This window comes from Lacerta agilis, chromosome 11, assembly GCF_009819535.1.
Source record: "Lacerta agilis isolate rLacAgi1 chromosome 11, rLacAgi1.pri, whole genome shotgun sequence".
Taxonomy (NCBI): domain Eukaryota; kingdom Metazoa; phylum Chordata; class Lepidosauria; order Squamata; family Lacertidae; genus Lacerta; species Lacerta agilis.
In genome coordinates, this window is record NC_046322.1 from 55,224,854 (window position 1) to 55,241,594 (window position 16,741).

Sequence of the window (16,741 nt, forward strand, 5' to 3'; positions counted from 1 at the left end):
CCACAACTCCCATCATTCCCAGATCGAATGGCCAATTGTCTGAGATTATGGGAGCTGTAGTCCAATGCCACCTGATGGACCCAGGGCTGAGGAAGGCTATGGTAAACGATTATTCCGATTGACTAGAATAGGCCACAGCAAGCCTTCTCTCCACTCTTCCTCCAGTGTGGTCACGAGGACTTAAAAAGCTTTTGCCCCCCCCCCTTTTTTTCTTTTTTGCTTAACCCAAGGATGGGAAACCTCTTTCAGTCCAAGGGCCACACTACTTTGTGGTGCCCACATGCTGGTGAGGGACAGGGTCAAACGCAAAAGTGGGCAGAGCATCCAGTGTAAATGAAACCTTTGGTACAGTAGGTTATGTTCTACACACATTCCTCTTTATCAGGGGTCAGCAAGGTTTTCCTCGCCTGGACCGGTTCACACCAGCAGACACGATTTCCGGTGCCACGAAAGCGAGTCCCCGAGCCGCGCCGGTTTACTGCAGCATGCAGGGACTTGCCGAGCGGGCAGCTGGGTTCAGGGGCAGCTCGTGGGCCGGTTAAACAACCCCTGTGGGCCGCTTGTGGAGCATGGGCCTTAGGTTGCCTACCCCTGCTCTATATACTCCATCCAAGGAACAAAGAGGCAATATCAGAGCTCAAGAACACATTTCAGCAAGGCAGAAACTCTCAAGGAAGAAAAGCAGGGTTGATGTGGCCTGGGGGGGGAGGGTGTGTGGCCTGAGAAAAGTCCCACGGGCCAGACAGAGGGGCGTGCAGAAACCACATGTGGCCCCTAGGCCTGAGCTTCCCCACCCCTGGCTTAACCAACAGCTCATCATGTCATCTGAAGCAACAAGTTGCCATTCGTGTTAAACATGATTTGTTTGAAACAAGCCAATCGTGGTTTAGCATGACATCCCAATATGGTCTATGCGGTAAGTTTCATGGGCAAAACTCAAGAAGCCGCATCTTTCAACAGAACATGTAGCTGCATAACATAAATCCAAATGCTTCTGGTATTTAGGGCTCTTATTTCATCAAAGTCCTGGTACTGCCACAGGCAGAACGCTTATCGAAAGGCGGAGATAAGCAAACTCGCTATACTCCAATTATTTTTTACAACGGGAGGCCATTATGTTCCATCAGCCATAAGGGTTTTTAATGCAAAATCTGTTTCCCAACTTCTCTATGCTTCAAATGTCTGGTACAATGGTTCATTTCCTAAGTTAGACGGGTCCCGGGCAAAGTTTCTTTGGTCCCTATTACAGGTCCCAAACTGTGTCCCAAATTCAATTCTATTTCTGGAAACAGGTGAATGCCCCCTCTCCACCAAAGCATGGTGGGCTGCCTTGGGATACTGGCTCAAGATCTCAGTATTTGGCCTGGGGAAGGGATTGTTAGTACATTTAACCAACGAGAAATTTGTCAGCCCGTGGCTGAAAACTATGGCCAGAAAAGCCACCCCGATTGGACTGCCATCATCCCTCTAATATCATCTGGGTTACGACACTGCCCTTGAATCCCTGAGGCAAAGGCTTTGGGACAGCTCACACAGCAACCTGCAATCCCGATCTTATGTAATTTGTAACCCAGTTGCAGCTGGAATCCAATACGGGTACGACTTTCAGATATCCTCATACCTTAGGAATTTGTCTGTAACTACCTATCAGTGTTTATTTACCAAAGCCAGACTAAATGTATTTCCCTCGGCAGTTCTAAATGGCAGACTGAGAGGCATCCCCCGTCAGAATAGGCTTTGTTTATGTTCCCAGGACGTCGATGGTATGAAGTATATCCTACTGCATTCTGGGCAATATGGGCAAGCAAGGGATCAACTGACCAAATCCTTACTTGCAAATTTGCCGGAAGCCTCCCATATTAAATATCTTTTGGAAGACAGGGCAAATGATATTACACTGGCCATGGCAAAGTTTCTTTCAGAGGTTATAAGAAACAAAGATCATTATGCCCTAGATAAAACAAAATGACTGCCTTGGTTTCTTCCATCTGTCTGTCTGGTTGTTTTAACTGTATTTAGTTTTGAAATTGTTTTGTGGGTCTTTGGACCGCAATAAAGTATTGTTGTTGTATAACATATATATCCCAGTCCAGTGAATATCCACAGGCATATCACTTGCTGTATCACAAGCATTTTTCAGATACATTAGAGTGTGCATTCAAGTGTACATGCCGTATATCTGCAGTATACTGCTTTTGACAATATACAAACATGCACACGCATTTAAATGGCTATCTCCATCAGCATTCTGCTGCTAGCTCAGGTGCTGTGTGTCTCACAGGCATACATGGTATTTTTAATGTGTAAATATAAAACATGGAATTTGCAAAGTGGCAATCAGCAGGTCATTGGTATCTAATACTTTTCTTCCCTTAGATTCCAAGTTTGAAATCCATGGCTCTTTAGTCATTATACTGTATCACAAACTGTTAACAATCCAGAATTAAAAGCAAAACCAGCAACCACTTCTTTACTTAAAACAGACTTCCAACATATAACCACATATATCTAGATGTTTTCTATTTATTATTCTTTCTAAACTGAACTTGAACAACCCACTGCCATCAGTATGGTAGCAAAACAGGGCCAACCACAAACAATATAGTGTTTTCTGCATACTTCTGCATGCAGAAAAATGTAAGTAGTGCATTAATGAAAAAGGAAATTAAGGTAGTTCTAAAATGGTCCAACAATGCTCAATGCTTTCAAAGGTGTCAGAGGAAAAATAATAAAGTAAAGGGGAGAGCCATGGATTAGCCAGCTTGAAGCCATAACAGGACACATTAGCGTCAGGACCAGGATTAAGGTTAAAAAACTTTCCACTTCTCACAAACCTGTCATTTAGAACAGCCAGGAAAGGCTTTGAGGGAATGAGAAATATGTCATTTTCTTTTCCCTCTCCTGAAATCTACACACATGGGAACAGACACGTGAACACCTCTGCAAGCCACAAAAAATGTTTGTTCCAGGTTGGTGTGAACCTTGATCAGGAGCCTTGAAGCACCAATGACACACTGCAATACTTTGGGGCAGGTCACCACTTGTTATTTTTAAGTAGCATCCCTTTAATTTCCTTCACATGGATTGCAAATAAGGTAATGATGTATGATAAAGCTTTGCGTATTCTGGAACCATTAAGTGAGTTTTTACTTACATGTAATGCAGGCTGGGATTTTTCAGGAAAGCTTTGGTTGAGACAAACTTCAAACCTGAATTCACCACAGTTCTGACAAAAAATACGAATGCAAGTTAGAATTGTCAAGTGATCTTTCATCCTTCTTTAATGCTGCATAATAGTTCAAGCTTATGCCAACCAGCAATTCGAAAGCATGCCAGTGCAAGTAGATAAATAGGTACCACTGCGGCGGGAAGGTAAACGGTGTTTCGGTGTGCTCTGGCCTACATCACGGTGTTCCACTGCGCCAGAAGTGCTGGCCACATGACCCAGAAAGCTGTCTGTGTACAAATGCCAGGTCCCTCGGCTTGAAGTTAGATGAGTGCCACACCCCATAGTCACCTTTGACTGGACTTAACCGTCCAGGGGTCCTTTATCTTTTACCTTAATAGCTCAAGGTATTTCATGATTATTTATATTGGTCCAGTAACCACAGCACATCTAATGCAGCCATGGCCAACCTGGTCTCTTCCAGATGTTTTGGACTACAACTCTCATCAGGCTCACATGGCCAATGCTCAGAAATAATGGGCATTGTAGTTCAAAATATCTGGAGGGCACACAGTATTGCGATTCTAAAGATTATTAAGCACTACTGCTCTTATTAAACCATCCACGGTGCATGTGAGAGCTTCCATGTGCAATGGAGAGGACATATATTCTTTTCATTTGCAAAGTTGTTATTTTCATTAAAACAAACAGGGATATCCAAATATCTAAGCCCCTACAGAGCATATACAACAATGGACAAAGACACGTGGTTTATAATAATAAATATGAAAAATGATATACTCACAAATTTCTTAATCCAACGTAGCTTCTGACATCACTTTCATTTATGCTTTCTAATTTCCGTTGGTTTGCAATGTATCTATTTAAGAGAGAGAGAGAGAGAGAGAGAGAGAGATATGCCAGTTAAGAAGGCTGTTGATGCATTGTTGTAGTGGGGAAGGTCTTGTTGGGAAGGTCTAGAGTTGGGGGCCTGCTACACATGCATAGGCTCCCTATATGATTTAGAACCCTGGCAGCAGGGCCAGAGGTGGCCTCAGTAGATACAGCAGCAGGGACAGGGCAGACTGGCACACCCCTGTCCTTTCCCTCACACACTGGTAATTTCATGAACTACTAACACTCAAATAGGGCTACAGGCTTGCAGGAGCACTCTTGTAAACAAGCATCATGAGATAGAAGAATACAAGCATACGGTTTCAAGAGGTCCTGTTCTGGCACTCAATCCATTATACCACAATGGATTTCACTTACTCCTTTCTAGGTTGATTACTGTATTTCCTCCAAAGAAGCAGAATAGATAACTAGCAAAGTCTAATGATCTTAGTCCTAATGAACTCTGTATGTCTATCACATCACACCCTGAGTAAAACACAAACACAGAATGCTTGGCTACCAAGCTTGGATTATAATTTGACACTGTGAGTTAAATGGACAATGTGTGCAACAGAGATCTGATGAGAAGTAATTGAGCTCAACCTTAATGAGACACTGTAAGTAACTGAGGGGTCTCAAGCCTTAAAGTGTGGGGACAAAACTAAAACAAAAATTATTTAGACTGGAATATTAAAATGTAAAATTACAAAAACTGATCTATACAAATTTGATGCAAGTTATTGACTGTCTGCTAGTTCTGATCCATTTTTAAATGACCAGACATTTAAAGTTTTCATCATGCCTTTGATTCAGGGAAAAACATCTACCACCACTTCCAATGACCATGCATCTTCCCTCCAAATTCATGCCTAATAATGACCTCAAACCCTGCTTAGAATGAAGGTTATTGAGAAGTCCAAACATCAGCCACTGTTGGTATACATTGGTCTTCATCACATAGTACCCCAGTATCATGTGCATCATATCACAGTGACAGCACAGCAGAGGATGAACAGGAAAGCAACAGAAAAATAAATATAAAATAAAATAGAAATTACGGGAGAGGTTTATTCACAATCTCCCCCCTGCGAGCCATCACAGGCAAACTCATCTAAACCTTTAGTGCTCATTAAGAGACAGTGCAAAACTCATGAAACAACACTAGAGATAATAAGGATAAACCCCTTGTTGATCATCAGTTCACATTAGAGCAATTCTATCCTCAAGCTAGGCAAAGGATCTCACACTGAATGTTCAAAACCTGTTTACAAAATCAGGTTGTTTCATGAGAGGCTAAATTAAGGTTGCTTTTGAATTATGGTGCTGGAGGAGACTCTTGAGAGTGCCATGGACTGCAAGAAGATCAAACCTATCCATTCTGAAGGAAATCAGCCCTGAATGCTCACTAGAAGGACAGAACCTGAAGCTGAGGCTCCAGTACTTTGGCCACCTCATGAAAAGAGAAGACTCCCTGGAAAAGACCCTGATGTTGGGAAAGATTGAGGGCACAAGGAGAAGGGGAGGACAGAGGATGAGATGGTTGGACAGTGTTCTCGAAGCTACCAACATGAGTCTGACCAAACTGCGGGAGGCAGTGGAAGACAGGAGTGCCTGGCGTGCTCTGGTCCATGGGGTCACGAAGAGTCGGACAAGACTCAACAACAACAAGAACAACTAAAGAACCTTCTTTCTTCTATTTATTTACATTAAAAAAACAAAAACCAAGCTCCTTCTTATGTACACTCTCCCTACATTCCCACCAAAGGCAATCTCCACATGTTCCAAGCATTGTCAGGTACCATCCTCCATGCTGTTTCTTTGCCTCTTTTCCCAACAGGGAGCAGACTGGATAGATAAAATTCAGCATGGGACAAAGAACCATGGCTTGAAGCCTTACACGCTTACACCAATCACTGCTTTGGGTGTTTGCCTGTGGCCCTCTGCTGGGTGGACCAGGAAATGCACCCCACTTGGTTTACCTTAAATGTAAATTATCTACAAATAGAATAGATATTAACGCAGGAACTGTAAGATGGACCACACATCAATTTAAACTTTCTACTCAGAACCAGAAGGTGATGCTTATGGATTTATCTTGGAATTATTATTTTAATTCTCTTTTCATTGGGAATCTTGGATAGAAAGGAGGAGCATGTTGGAAAACCCTGTGGATAACAGAGATATGGAGAATTGCTATGTAGAACAAATAGGATGAGCTCAAAACCAATAAATTCAAAGCATAACAGTACATGTTATTTTGAAAAGGCAAAAAGCCACAAGACAATGTAGGCCATCTAAACAAATAGAGAATTCTACAATGAATACCGAATAAGAGAATTTGATCTATTTAAATTTAAACGATGACACAATGACTGTAGTAAAATAACAATGGAGACAAGATATAATAGGAGGAAGGTATTTAAATTAAAAGACTACTTCTATAAAAATTGTGCTTATTTTTTCAAGCTGAAAGTCTGAAGGCTTCAATCTTATTAGAGGAATAACATTTTAGAACAGAACAGAATGGGAGCAAAGAATTACACTGATATAGTGATAGGATTTGGGGATCTTGCTAGGTTGTTTACAGATTTTAATCTTTCACTTCACTGCTATGATCTTCTGAGATCAAGTACTGATTCCCACACCCTGCCTAACTGGATGTTGTTGGAAGCTGGATGTTGTTGGAAATGTGCCCAGTAAAGTTTGGGGTGACTCTCAGTGGACAGACTTTGTCACATGCTCGTAAGAGGCAACTCTTAGGGACCAAGGTCCCTTCACCCCCCCCTAAAATATTTGAGGGGGCCAGTCCTCCCCAAAGTTGATGGGCATTGCCATTCAAATGGTGTGGGGGGTCATGTGATCAATTTTGTGGGATGGGGCTTAGCTCCCCCCCCCCCCCGAAAATTTTTATTCAAGCTGGCCCTCCTGCTCAGAGTATCATCACTGACAGGGAGCAGAGTGGTGTTCAGGAAGGAATTCTCCCAAAGGGCCAGAGGATAGTAACTATGCAGAGTTGAACTATGCAGAGTATATTACTTGCCTCTGTTTGGAGCAATGTTCACTTGCCTGAATAATTTAGAGCTGTCTGCTTTGCGAGCACTTTGGTATCAACGCACTGTACTGCTTTTGCTTCACTCCACCAGGTGTTGCAGACTACAATGCAGATCACCTGGGTTAATTGGGGGTAGGGATGACGGCAACTGATGTGTGCTCTCCATCCCAGCCACACGTACAGATCTGTGCACGGACTTCTGAGTCAGACAGAGGTTTGAAGCAAAACCTCTGCTCTGGCTAAAGGCTATTTCTGCCTCTTTCACAACTACTCTACCTTGATGTTACTTATCAAACATTAATATTCCTAAAAGCTCGAACATTACTATGCCTTTTTGAGGGCAATCTTGAGAAATGTAGTGTGTTCTGCTCTTAGAAATAGCTTTCCTTTTATTTAATTGAATAGCCTTACAAGAAAATCACTCTAAGACATGAGCGGATTATGGAAGCTCCAATGTTCCATTTGTATGCCATAGGAAAATGTCAACAACCCTGAGATCTAAAGCTTTTGTAGCTTTTGTAACCAGCCCAATCCAGCCCCATTGCTAGAACTTAAGCAGAGTGTGGGGATCACAACTGACATACAAGATAAGTACACTTTCTAATTATTTTAGTCTTTAGGCCAGAGGCGTGGGAAGGTCAGGTGGTACCTGGTGTGAAAAATTTCTTGTCACCCCCCCCATTGATCCCCCCCCCCGCAAAAATGGTTTTATGTTATTTCATACTTTCTTACAAAGGAATAATAAAAAGTAATAATAATAAAAAACTTATATTTATATCCCGCCCTCCACGGCCGAAGTCGGGCTCAGGGTGGCTAACATCAGATACATAACATTGGTATAAAATCAAACAACAATTAAATTACCTCCTAAAAACTTCTCAAAATCAAATTAAAGTCTAATTAGATGGCTTTCCACAGGGTTAGGGTTGGGAACAGTAAGTGCTCCACTGAACTGAAATTTCAGCCTTCACGACATAGGAAAACAGCCAAGTAAACAGCTATTTTGGTGGAGGAGGGTCAAGATATTAACCAATATGCATGAAATTACATATATAGCTATATAATCCCTAGTATAGTAAGATAAGACCTTTGGAGCAGGGATTTAAAAAAAAATTATGAACCACCCTAGTAGGGCAGTAATTGTTCCTTGATAATTTGTCACCCCCTCCATTATGGAACATGGGGCGGTCCACACCCTACGCCCCTGCTTTAGGCAAAGCCACAATGATCCTCAATGACAGCCTTCTTCTTATCAACATGCAGTACCTATCTCCAGGCTTCCACTCTTCTCTTCCACATTCCTATTACTGTATTTAGTTGTAAAATTTGGCATCTGCACATGGATACTCTCAGAACCCAAACAGGGAATATAACGGTAAAAGAAACAGTCTAGATCTAAACAAAAACAGTTTCCATTATCCACCGTTTCGATGAATGTTTTCCAGAGAGAAGGCAGTCTTCTCTCAACAGTTTTTTGGGCTGGAGTAGGAGAGAATTTTTTGTGGGATGAACAGGGAAATTACTGTTTTTAAACAGCTCAGTTAATACAGAATGTAACTATTTTACTTTTTGTGATGGTGGATGAAGCAAACAATGGGGTGGCTGGATAGTAGTACAGTTCGAGCCCATTGTTTCCTGTAACAATATTAAACAATAATCACAGGTAACAAAACTGGGGATGGGAGCATGGTGGGGCTAAAATTCTACAGCAATTCACATGAGGTTAAAAATTAATTCTTGGAGGGGGGAGCAAGAGAATTATTTTCTGTGATATTTCAGCCCAGCTCAAAAAACAACTACCATCTTAACCTAGCTAAAATCCCCAAGACTACAATCTGGCAAGTTCAAGGGCTATGTATTTGGTATGTATTCTCTCAGCCCAAAACAAACACAGAGAGAATCCTTTCATCAGCTAAATTAGTTTAGGATGAAATCTATGTTTGTATGCCATTTTTATTTTCAAAAGACCCCCAAAGTAGCACAGAGAAGTTAAAAAATACGGTTAAGACAATAAAATAGAAAAGTACAAATGTTGAAATTCAAAGAAAGGTATGTAATAGCTTACAAAATAGCAAAATAATAAATATCAGGGGGCAAGAACAATGTTCTCAACGGTCTTAAAATACCTTAAACTCCTATCCTCCTTTGCATAAGACATCTGAGGGAGACCAACAACACACCAGAGACCACCTCTACCAGCTCAGAGAGCGGTACTACTGGGTAGTGGGTTGCATGGCACACAAACAGAATCCAGATTCTGTCTTGCAGGCCCACAAATAGGGACAAATACTTGAAACTCGATGACTGGGTGCCTGGATAGGGCAGTGATCTTACAAAAGATTATGGAGGTCCCACCAGCTGCAACACGTAGTCCAACCTGTCAAACCGACCAACTTAGCTTGCCAATTATGCAGAACATAGCCTTGGATGGCTGAGGTCTTGCATGGACCTTACTACAGCCTTAAAAACAACTTGCTTAGAGCCACTGAAATATATTATGGACACTGAATGTCCAGTATGTAAGAAACTTTAAAAGAGATGAGACTACAAAATACAGAAGGTTCAATTATATAACCAAAATAGACAACGAACTTGCATTTTTATATGCACATATATTTAAATACTCATATATTCCCACCAGAAAATACTTTCCTCATGTGTCTTATTCTTTATAAAAGATGTTACATTTCTGAATACTAGAACTGATAATTAATCTTTCCAAAACTAGCTTATGACACATACAGCCACAAGCAAAAGGAGTTTCATTTAGCCCAAATATTTTGGAAAAGCTAAGGAATATCAACAAACTCATAACATTAATACACTTCATGATTTTGGACCCTTTAACATAGTTTGTTCCAAGTAAATAATCACTTCTAAAAAATTTAACATGGCATGTTTATAGCCTTTTCCAATGCTTCAAAACAGTTTGATAGCCGGAATATGTCTACTCAAGCCTTTTGATGTTCATGTCCTGTACAAGCAACACTGAAGTTGCTCCACACTATTCAGATCAGCAACAGCACACTCAAAAACCCACCACACACTAGCATTAACTACTTAGGTAAAAAGAAATAATACTGCAATTTGGCTCAAGCTCTACTGCCATAAATCCCCTTTATGGAAAACATATTTACAAATACACACTTTCCACCCCACCTCCCATTCTCGCCCTCCCCAACAAAACACTCCTCGGTTATCTGTTGAGCTTTATTTCATTGTGTTGGGGAAAAGCATTTTGAAGGTTAATGAACAAACATTCCTTAGTGAACAGCCATGTTTCTGGGATTCAGCTAACTTTCACTTCAACTGTATTTGTGCTGGTTGTTAGGAAAAAGGAGAAAATGTACCAAACCCTCTTCTTGAAACAAGGCAGACTATATATAAAGGTTGGATCCAGATTTCCCATGTCCAGAGTGTCGCTGATGGGATGCCCTCAATGGAAAAAGGGGGCAATGTTTGAACATTTTCCTTTCCAGGTGTCCCCTGAAAAGCTGCCCTGGTGGGTCTGTGACCCTCCAAAACAGCATGGGAGGTAGTGCTGTGATTTGTAAGAGGAAATCTGGTTCCATGAGCAACTCTTTTAGGGCACTGTGAATGAGGGCCAGTAGACTGATGCTGAATCCTACTAAGACAGAGACATTGTGGGTAAGTGGTTGCCAGGTATGAGAACTGAGGAGTATGTCTGTTTTAAATGGGGTTGCACTCCCACTGAAGAAACAGGTAAGCAATTCAGGATTACTCTTAGAACTCTCTTTGTCCATAGAGGCCCAGGTGGCTTCTCTGATGAAAAGCATCTATCATCACCTTCAGTTAGTGCATCAAGTGTAAAGTGATGCACCTTGGGGAAAAGAAATCCTAATTTTTCATATACATTGGTGGGGTTTGAACTGGCAGTGACTGAGAAGAAATTAGACCTTGAGGTCCTAGCAGATAGCTCAGCGAAGATGTTGATGCAGTGTGTAGCAGTGTATGTCTGTGAAAAAGGTGAATGGCATGATAGGGATTGAAATGTAAATAAATAAATAAATAAAGTCCAGTAGTGCCTTAGAGACCAACTAAGTTTGTTCTGGGTATAAGCTTTCATGTGCATGCACACTTCTTCAGATACACTGAAACAGAAGTCACCAGACCCTTATATATAGTGGGAGGGTGGGGTGGGTTTTTTTCTCAGAAGGATAGTAGGAGATCGGTGATTGACTCAATGGGTATGGTAAACCTGTTGACAACTGTTAAGTCTGGTGACTTCTGTTTCAGTGTATCTGAAGAAGTGTACATGCACACGAAAACTTATATGTAGAACAAACTTAGTTGGTCTCTAAGGTGCTACTGGACAATTTTGTTACTTTTTTATTTTTTTCAACTGTGTCAGACCAACACGGCTACCTACCTGAATGATAGGGATCATTAAGAAAGGGAATGAAAATAAAACTGTTAATAAAACCATTGTACAAATCTATTATGTGACTGCTCTTGAAATACTCTCTGCAGTTGTTGTTGTTGTTATTATTATTAATTAAATTTCTATACCGCCCTTCACCCGAAGATCACAGGACAGTTATAAAAACACAAAATTCATAACATAATAACAAACAAAATAATGACACCTCACACACAGTTTAAAAGGCCATACATTGCTTAATTAGCCAAAGGCCTGGGAGAAGAGGAATGTTTTTGCCTGGCACCTAAAGATATATAACAAAGGTGCCAGGCTGACAACGTACTCCATAACTCCAGATGACCCCATTCAATGGTTTCATGTAGATGTTAAACAGCATGGGAGATAAAATTGAACCCTGAAGAACCCCACAATGAAGAGCAAACCCCTAACTCGGACAGCTGCTCCTGAAGGATACCATGGTTGATGGTATCAAAAGCCACCGAGAGGTTAATATTAATAATAATAATATTCTGATCACCTTACCTCAAAAGATATTTTAGAGGTGGAAAAGGGCAACCAAAATGACCAAGGAGTTGGAAAAACTCCCCTGCGAGGAGATAATACAGCATTTGGGGCTTTTAAGTTCAGAGAACAAGCAAGTAAGAGAACATGATTGTTGTTGTTGTTGTTCAGTCGTTCAGCCGTGTCCGACTCTTCGTGACCCCATGGACCAGAGCACGCCAGGCACGCCTATCCTCCACTGCCTCCCGCAGTTTGGCCAAACTCATGCCAGTCGCTTCGAGAACACTGTCCAACCATCTCATCCTCTGTCGTCCCCTTCTCCTTGTGCCCTCCATCTTTCCCAGCATCAGGGTCTTTTCTAGGGAGTCTTCTCTTCTCATGAGGTGGCCAAAGTACTGGAGCCTCAACTTCAGGATCTGTCCTTCTAGTGAGCACTCAGGGCTGATTTCTTTGAGAATGGATAGGTTTGATCTTCTTGCAGTCCATGGGACTCTCAAGAGTCTCCTCCAGCACCATAATTCAAAAGCATCAATTCTTCGGCGATCAGCCTTCTTGATGGTCCAGCTCTCACTTCCGTACATTACTACTGGGAAAACCATAGCTTTAACTATACGGACCTTTGTTGGCAAGGTGATGTCTTTGCTTTTTAAGATGCTGTCTATGTTTGTCATTGCTTTTCTCCCAAGAAGCAGGCGTCTTCTAATTTCGTGACTGCTGTCACCATCTGCAGTGATCATGGAACCCAAGAAAGTGAAATCTCTCACTGCCTCCATTTCTTCCCCTTCTATTTGCCAGGAGGTGATGGGACCAGTGGCCATGATCTTAGTTTTTTTGATGTTGAGCTTCAGACCATATTTTGCGCTCTCCTCTTTCACCCTCATTAAAAGGTTCTTTAATTCCTCCTCACTTTCTGCCATCAAGGTAGTATCATCAGCGTATCTGAGGTTGTTGATATTTTTTCCGGCAATCTTAATTCCTGTTTGGGATTCATCCAGTCCAGCCTTTCGCATGATGAATTCTGCATATAAGTTAAATAAGCAGGGAGACAATATACAGCCTTGTCGTACTCCTTTCCCAATTTTGAACCAATCGGTTGTTCCATATCCAGTTCTAACTGTAGCTTCTTGTCCCACATAGAGATTTCTCAGGAGACAAATGAGGTGATCCGGCACTCCCATGTCTTTAAGAACTTGCCATAGTTTGCTGTGGTCGACACAGTCAAATGCTTTGGCGTAGTCAATGAAGCAGAAGTAGATGTTTTTCTGGAACTCTCTAGCTTTCTCCATAATCCAGCGCATGTTTGCAATTTGGTCTCTGGTTCCTCTGCCCCTTCGAAATCCAGCTTGCACTTCTGGGAGTTCTCGGTCCACATACTGCTTAAGCCTGCCTTGTAGAATTTTAAGCATAACCTTGCTAGCGTGTGAAGTGAGTGCAATTGTGCGGTAGTTGGAGCATGATAGAGGTGTTTAAAATTATGCATAGTTAAACTGTGGCATTCCCTCCTATGGGAGGCAGTGATTGCCACCAACTTGGAGGGCTTTAAAAGAGGATTAGACAATATCACAGAGGATGAAACATCCCCAGTTCCCGGGGACAGTCCCCGGATTTGCAGATCTTTCTCCGGGAAACGTGGCAGCAGCCCGGAGCCAGCCTGTTAGCGCAGTTGACTCTGGCAGGCTTCAGGAGCTGCTCGCTGCCGTGGCGCCCGCCATTTTTCCTGCAGCGAGCAGCTCCTGAAGCCAGCCGGAGCCAACTGCACTACCAGGCTGGCCCCTCCTAGGCAATGGCCACCCGCCTGTGACTCCCGAGCCTCCCCTGATCTGTCAAAACAAAGGGGGAAGGGGGAAGGAGATTGGGGAAGGCTCGGGAGTCATGGGCAGGTGGCACGCCGTTGCCCAGTTTTTTTAAAAACTGCGCATTTATGTTTCACAGGGTGTGAAAGAAGGGCTTTGCACCTTTATACAATATGCATGTGTCCAGGGTCCAGGGTCTTTTGCCTCACCATCCCCACTACTGACTCCCTGTTGCTACTCGGCTTCAAAAAAATAATTTTAGAAAAATTCCCCCAGATTCATTGAAAAAAAATCTGGTAACCATATACTAGCCACAATGTTCTATCTTCACTCTCAGAGGCAAATGGGTTCAAATTTCTGCCCAACCACAAAGCAACCTTGAGCAACCCAATCTCAACCTGCCTCATATGGGGGTTAGGAGGATAAAGCCGGTAGCTGGAGAACCAGGTGTGCTGCCCTGAGACCCTTGGGAGGAAGGGTGGGATAATAATTAGTTTAACTGTTAAGCAATGGTCAAGGGCAGGGTCACTCTAAAGTTCACACTGACTACAAAACCCCTCAGCTGCTGCTTGGAATCTGTTGTACAATAATCCTATGGACCATCGCCTAATCCTAGCTGTCTCTTTGGCTCCCCCTTGCTAATCAGCACTTGAAATTTGACCTTGCTGGCACTGCTGGACAGCTCCCTTGCCAGGCCTCTGGTTCTCATAGGACTTCTCATAAGTACTTGCTGGCTTAGCTGACCACTTCCCTGCTTTGTCTGGGAAACTAGGAATGGGACAGGGAGAGCGAGATATATGCACACATTAGCCTGAGAGTCTAGCGTGATTAGGGGGTGCTTGAGGAATTCAGTTACTGCAAATCGACCTGATCTGCATCTCCTGGACTAATGTTCAAAACGGAACATACCTGTAGTTATCCTTCAGATTTCACACTTCTCCAAGTGTGCAATGCAGTTCCCAGCTCCAAAAAAATATACCCAAACGCACATAAAATTCATACTTTAACAAAAATATTTACATTTGAAAAACACATTTATGAATGCTTGTTTTCGCGATTAAAGACATTCAAAATAGCATTTAAATATTTAAATACAAAGTTGCTTACACATTCTTGTTTTTAAAAATTTACAAGTTAATGCAGAAATGATCTGGAATAGACTTTTGAATGAACATACAGTGGTACCTTGGGTTAAGTACTTAATTCATTCTGGAGGTCCGTTCTTAACCTGAAGCGTACTTAACCTGAAGCACCACTTTAGCTAATGGGACCTCCTGCTGCCACCGCGCCGCCAGAGCACGATTTCTGTTCTTAAGCGGAGTTCTTAACCTGAAGCGTACTTAACCCCAGGTACCACTGTATATAAAAGTGATACAGATTGGAAACAAACTGATCCATCCATCCATCCCTAAGTGTGACTGCCAATCACAAGGATCAATTACCTAGCTCATGTCCCATGCACCCTTGCTCCTCCCACATGTTCATTTGGTTGATTTCCAGTGCCTGCTGGCGATTTGCCCAGGATGTCTAATTTTACCCTATGGTATGCTCCACTTCACATAGCAACTGACTTCACAGCAACAGTTACAGACAGTGGAAGGAGGAATGAAGAGTTAAGAGGCCATAAAACTGCCATAAATCCTACTAATGCCCCAGTGGCAACACTTAGGGGCAAGATGCACATCCCAGTAGGATGTAATGGAGAACATGCTGCCCCATCACAGAGATATTCAAGGCGGGGTGTGTGGGTTTCTATCTGATAACAAGCATGAGAACAAGTGAATACTTGAAGTGATTGATACAAGTGAAACCATCACTGCTTTTATGGAACAGTTGTGCAGCGAGTTCTGTTAGATCCGGCATAGGCAAACTCGGCCCTCCAGATGTTTTGGGACTACAACTCCCATCATCCCTAGCTAACAGGACCAGCAGTCAGGGATGAAGGGAGTTGTAGTCCCAAAACATCTGGAGGGCAGAGTTTGCCTATGCCTGTGTTAGCTTAATGGAGGAAACTTTGAAGACAGAGGAGCAAAGATGCAGGGTCCTGCCTCTCCCCAAGTCTTTTGACAAATGCAGAGGACTTGGGAGAGCAGCCAGGAAACACTAGCACATAAGCCAAATTCCATCCTTCCTCACCCCATTAATGCACATGCCACATAATTAGGGGAGGGGCAGGCGTTGGTGGTGAGCTGAGACAGAATCTGAATAGTAGACCGGGTCAATATTTATGAACCGATAAAAAAACTGGTCTCTTGTCATCATAATAAACAACTTTCTCCTCCCATATCTGAGAATCACATAGTGCAGCACCATGCATTCAAATACTATCTGCTTCAAGGCATAGAATGAAGGCTGGCTTACGCCACTGCTAAATGGATACAGCTATCACCACTCCAAGCTAACTGGGAGCTCTCAGGTGGGCAATTCACCTTCAACAGGGGTTTCCATAAAATTTCCATAGACCCATTTCTTTTTTCGTGGGGGGGGGGGTAAGGGAGGGGCAAAGGGGAAAGGGAGCTCCCAGCAAGAAGCCCTGAGCCAGCTCAGACTAGTATCTCTGTAAACCACATCTATCAGCCTGTCCCGCTGGCTACTAGACTGCTGAGCTGGGGCTTGCTGCAAAATCGAAAGTATATCGTGAGGGCTGACAAGTTTCTGCTGCTGGCTGGCTGCTGCTTTCCCAGCTACTTTCATAATCCTCACCTGCTTTATGAAACCATTATCGTGCTGTGGACTTCATAACCGATTCTGAACTATATATTGAAACGTCTCCCAGGTCTAGTGGTAGAGCATCTGCTTTGCATGAGGAGGTCCCAGGTTCAATCTCCAGTTATCTCCAGGCAGGGCTGGAAGAGATTCCTGCCTGAAACCCTGGAGAGCTGCTCTCAAGTCAGTGCCCAGCTAGATGGACCAATGAACTGACTCAGCTACTG

At 42.7% G+C, this 16,741-nt stretch overlaps 1 protein-coding gene across 8 annotated transcripts in view; it reads right to left on the reverse strand.

Moving 5' to 3' along the window:
- NTRK2 (neurotrophic receptor tyrosine kinase 2) overlaps positions 1–16,741 on the reverse strand; it is a 178,497-nt gene that overhangs the window by 151,476 nt on the left and 10,280 nt on the right. For all 8 annotated transcript variants that reach the window (XM_033163600.1, XM_033163598.1, XM_033163599.1 and 5 more), the window contains exons 2-3: positions 3,972–4,046; positions 3,155–3,226 (exon numbers count right to left, since the gene is read on the reverse strand). The gene's annotated coding sequence lies outside the window, so the exon portion shown is untranslated. The remainder of the gene's footprint in view (positions 1–3,154; positions 3,227–3,971; positions 4,047–16,741) is intronic.